This window comes from Gymnoscopelus microlampas, assembly GCF_963454915.1.
Source record: "Gymnoscopelus microlampas genome assembly, chromosome: 1".
NCBI lineage: Eukaryota > Metazoa > Chordata > Actinopteri > Myctophiformes > Myctophidae > Gymnoscopelus > Gymnoscopelus microlampas.
The window spans coordinates 516,814-522,500 of NC_139962.1; the positions used below are offsets into that span (position 1 = coordinate 516,814).

At 46.1% G+C, this 5,687-nt stretch overlaps 1 protein-coding gene across 1 annotated transcript in view; it reads left to right on the top strand.

Annotated features, from left to right (window-relative positions):
- Window positions 1-5,687, top strand: part of LOC311044737 (annexin A2-A-like) — a 34,989-nt gene continuing 29,302 nt past the window's right edge. Inside the window, exon 1 of the mRNA XM_084056498.1 lies at window positions 1-59. The gene's annotated coding sequence lies outside the window, so the exon portion shown is untranslated. The remainder of the gene's footprint in view (window positions 60-5,687) is intronic.

Here is a 5,687-nt window from a genome sequence, read left to right on the forward strand (position 1 = left end):
AAAAGCCTCGGTCCCTCCCTGGAAACTGTGCATAACGCAACAGAACTACACACTGCGAGGTAAGACACTGTTTGTGTGTGTGTGTGTGTGTGTGTGTGTGTGTGTGTGTGTGTGTGTGTGTGTGTGTGTGTGTGTGTGTGTGTGTGTGTGTGTGTGTGTGTGTGTGTGTGTGTGTGTGTGTGTGTGTGTGTGTGTGTGTGTGTGTGTGTGTTCAAACTGTAACTATAGTACAAAGGTTTTGGCATCAAAATAAACTTAAAGTAAAAGTACAAAAAGTGTTTAATCTTATACAGTGGTGGAAAAAGTACTCAATTGCTTTATTTGAGTAAAAGTACCAATACTGCAATGTAGTATTGGCATCAAAATGTACTTAAAGTACCAAAAGTAAAAGTATTAAAATGTTTGAAAATAGCAGATCTACAAGCTCACAACGCGCCACGATGCGACGCGTTGTGAGCTTGTAGATCTGCTGTTTTCAAATAGCCTATAGGTATAAAACAGGGCTAAAGTGGTTAATGTATGTTTCATTATATCATCATTTATATCTGAAAAGTAACTAGTTGCTAAAGTTTTCAAGTAATTGGAGTAAAAGTAAAAGTATTGGAAATTGGAAATACTCAGGTAAAGTACAAATACCTCAAAATTGTACTCAAGTACAGTACTTAAGTAAATGTACTTAGTTACTTTCCACCAAAATAATGTATGTTTCATAATGTCATTTATATCTGAAAAGTAACTGAAGTCTTCATAGCATTGTAGTGGAGTAGAAGTAAAAGTACTGAAAACGGGAAATACTCCAGTAAAGTAGATACCTAATCATTGTACTTAAGTACAGTACTTGAGTAAATGTACTTAGTTACTTTAAACCACTGTGTGTGTGTGTGTGTGTGTGTGAATGAATGAAACATCTTTATCTCCATAGAGAAACTGTTTATGTTTTTGTTTTATTGTTCATTAAGTAATTACTTCATCATGAAAGAATGTTGCTTAAAAGTAACGGAAATAGCAGATCTACAAGCTCACAACGTGTCACGTTGTGAGCTTGTAGATCTGCTCTCTGTGTGGGATGTTACAGTAATAATGATCAGCCCTTATCTATAAGTGTTAATCAATCAAAGTTGAGAGGTCGTTAAATCTGTGGGCGTGGCTATCTGGAATGACACCCTGGCTGCGCTGTGATTGGTCGATATATACGCGCGCTGACTTGGAATGTAGCGGGGAGATATGACTGGGTGTGTCTGTGCACACACACACGCACGCACGCACGCACGCACGCACGCACGCACACACACACACACACACACACACACACACACACACACACACACACACACACACACACTCTATCAGTACTGTATCATTTGTGTCCACTGTAATCATGTTGCTATAGCAACATGACGGTAAACACATCTCAGAGGCAGATATTGTACTTTATAGATTGTGATTATTATTAAAAAAACATTCATTAAGCACTTTATTTATTTTATACTTCAGCTGTTCTTAACGACTACTGTTATCTCTGTTCCTTACACACACACACACACACACACACACACACACACACACACACACACACACACACACACACACACACACACACACACACACACACACACAGAGGGTGCCAGTTTGTTATTGATTCAACATTCCACACTTATTTGATCATGAGAGAGAGAGAGAGAGAGAGAGAGAGAGAGAGAGAGAGAGAGAGAGAGAGAGAGAGAGAGAGAGAGAGAGAGGCGGGGAGACAGACAGACAGAGAACCACCCATCATAAAACTCAGTGATTGTAGCTTTATATATCTCTGCTATCTGCTGTCAATAAAAGTGTAATCTGATATTCATAAATATCTGCTGTGTGAGTCATAACCATGACAACATGGTTCTGTTGGCCTTATGGTTCAGAGTCCATTCATGAAGTAATAACAATGATATCTAGAGTGTTAACAGGAAGTCCCTCCTATAAATAAAAAACATCACATGGAAGCACCTGGTCGTATCATCAGCGTTGTAGCCTGGGGGGTCATACACCCCCTGGGGGGTCATACACCCTCACCCAGGTGACCCAGCCGGGTTGATCAAGCCCTGACTTACCGTAAGTAGCTTCTGGGACGTAAGTCACTTACGTCCCAGAAGCTACTGACCCACGGTCAGTCCTCTGAGGAAAAGACAGACTTATGTCCCAGTAGCTACTGACCCACGGTCAGTCCTCTGAGAGAAAGACAGACTTATGTCCCAGTAGCTACTGACCCACGGTCAGTCCTCTGAGGGAAAGACAGACTTACGTCCCAGTAGCTACTGTACCCACGGTCAGTCCTCTGAGGGAAAGACAGACTTACGTCCTAGTAGCTACTGACCCACGGTCAGTCCTCTGAGAGAAAGACAGACTTATGTCCCAGTAGCTACTGTACCCACGGTCAGTCCTCTGAGGGAAAGACAGACTTACGTCCCAGTAGCTACTGACCCACGGTCAGTCCTCTGAGGAAAAGACAGACTTATGTCCCAGTAGCTACTGACCCACGGTCAGTCCTCTGAGGAAAAGACAGACTTATGTCCCAGTAGCTACTGTACCCACGGTCAGTCCTCTGAGGAAAAGACAGACTTACGTCCCAGTAGCTACTGTACCCACGGTCAGTCCTCTGAGGGAAACACAGACTTACGTCCCAGTAGCTACTGTACCCACGGTCAGTCCTCTGAGGGAAAGACAGACTTACGTCCTAGTAGCTACTGACCCACGGTCAGTCCTCTGAGAGAAAGACAGACTTATGTCCCAGTAGCTACTGTACCCACGGTCAGTCCTCTGAGGGAAAGACAGACTTACGTCCCAGTAGCTACTGACCCACGGTCAGTCCTCTGAGGGAAAGACAGACTTTTGTCCCAGTAGCTACTGACCCACGGTCAGTCCTCTGAGAGAAAGACAGACTTACGTCCCAGTAGCTACTGTACCCACGGTCAGTCCTCTGAGAGAAAGACAGACTTATGTCCCAGTAGCTACTGACCCACGGTCAGTCCTCTGAGGAAAAGACAGACTTATGTCCCAGTAGCTACTGTACCCACGGTCAGTCCTCTGAGGAAAAGACAGACTTACGTCCCAGTAGCTACTGTACCCACGGTCAGTCCTCTGAGGAAAAGACAGACTTACGTCCCAGTAGTTACTGTACCCACGGTCAGTCCTCTGAGGGAAAGACAGACTTACGTCCCAGTAGCTACTGACCCACGGTCAGTCCTCTGAGGAAAGACAGACTTATGTCCCAGTAGCTACTGACCCACGGTCAGTCCTCTGAGGAAAAGACAGACTTACGTCCCAGTAGCTACTGACCCACGGTCAGTCCTGAGGGAAAGACAGACTTACGTCCCAGTAGCTACTGACCCACGGTCAGTCCTATAGGGAAAGACAGACTTATGTCCCAGTAGCTACTGTACCCACGGTCAGTCCTCTGAGGGAAAGACAGACTTACGTCCCAGTAGCTACTTTACCCACAGTCAGTCCTCTGAGAGAAAGACAGACTTATATCCCAGTAGCTACTGTACCCACGGTCAGTCCTCTGAGGGAAAGACAGACTTACGTCCCAGTAGCTACTGACCCACGGTCAGTCCTCTGAGAGAAAGACAGACTTAGTATGTCCCAGTAGCTACTGTACCCACGGTCAGTCCTCTGAGGGAAAGACAGACTTACGTCCCAGTAGCTACTGTACCCACGGTCAGTCCTCTGAGAGAAAGACAGACTTATGTCCCAGTAGCTACTGTACCCACGGTCAGTCCTCTGAGGAAAAGACAGACTTATGTCCCAGTAGCTACTGTACCCACGGTCAGTCCTCTGAGGAAAAGACAGACTTACGTCCCAGTAGCTACTGTACCCACGGTCAGTCCTCTGAGGAAAAGACAGACTTACGTCCCAGTAGTTACTGTACCCACGGTCAGTCCTCTGAGGGAAAGACAGACTTACGTCCCAGTAGCTACTGACCCACGGTCAGTCCTCTGAGGAAAGACAGACTTATGTCCCAGTAGCTACTGACCCACGGTCAGTCCTCTCAGGAAAAGACAGACTTACGTCCCAGTAGCTACTGACCCACGGTCAGTCCTGAGGGAAAGACAGACTTACGTCCCAGTAGCTACTGACCCACGGTCAGTCCTATAGGGAAAGACAGACTTATGTCCCAGTAGCTACTGTACCCACGGTCAGTCCTCTGAGGGAAAGACAGACTTACGTCCCAGTAGCTACTGTACCCACAGTCAGTCCTCTGAGAGAAAGACAGACTTATGTCCCAGTAGCTACTGTACCCACGGTCAGTCCTCTTAGGGAAAGACAGACTTATGTCCCAGTAGCTACTGTACCCACAGTCAGTCCTCTGAGAGAAAGACAGACTTATGTCCCAGTAGCTACTGTACCCACGGTCAGTCCTCTTAGGGAAAGACAGACTTATGTCCCAGTAGCTACTGTACCCACAGTCAGTCCTCTGAGAGAAAGACAGACTTATGTCCCAGTAGCTACTGACCCACGGTCAGTCCTCTGAGGAAAAGACAGACTTATGTCCCAGTAGCTACTGACCCACGGTCAGTCCTCTGAGAGAAAGACAGACTTATGTCCCAGTAGCTACTGACCCACGGTCAGTCCTCTGAGGAAAAGACAGACTTACGTCCCAGTAGCTACTGACCCACCGTCAGTCCTTTGAGGAAAAGACAGACTTACGTCCCAGTAGCCACTGACCCACGGTCAGTCCTCTGAGGGAAAGACAGGGCTACTCCATATGCTTCTCCAGAACTACTCTCTCTGCCGGGACTGAGGGAGAGGAGAGGCTCTGGCACGTGGAGGGACTAGGCTCTGTGGACGGCCTCCTGGCCGGGCTCCTCCTTCGTCTCACCAGGTCCAGGACCTGAGCGCTGCATTGTTATTGGTTATAATAACAATGCAACCCCCCCTTTCCAAACATTTCATTGTGGTGTGATGGTGTCTTGGGGCCGTGGTGGTACTGTTATGTACTGCAGGACCCACTTGCAGCTTGCTTGAAAGGCCCTCCTAAAGGCCTCACCGTGTGTTTGTTGGGCTTCTTCCTCACTGAACACACAGGCTGGGCCGTTAACCCATACTATTCATTCATAAAGTTATGATAATAATATCTATTCATTCATAAGGCATTCATCACCCACTGTGACTTTGAACTCTTTATTGATAATAAAACATAACGCTAAATACATACAATGTCACACAACAGGCTCTATGCACAGTAGAAAACTGGGCCTCTTCCTTACTTCCTTAACCCATTGAGACCTGGAACTGTGTCATTTTTAGATTTGAGCTAAAAAGCATTATTTTAAACTTTGGTCTATTCAAAAATAGAAGATCTACAAGCTCATAGCGCGGCACTCGGTGCCGCGCTATGAGCTTGTAGATCTGCTATTTTTGAAAAATCGTGAAAATGTGTGCAAATCTTTGAATACATATCTATTTTGAAAGCGAACATTTTTAACTCAAATCTTTGCTTCTGGGGGGTCCCTGGAACAAAATATTTTGATGGGTGTCTGTGGCCAAATACATATCATTTTGGGGGTCCTTGACATGAAAGGGATTGAGCACCACTGATATAGAACCCCCCCCCCCCCCCCCCCCCCGTCTCCTTCTTCTTTTGTACATATTTCTCACTCTTCATACCAGTAACCTGTAAACTGATTGTATGACATTCTATAGTA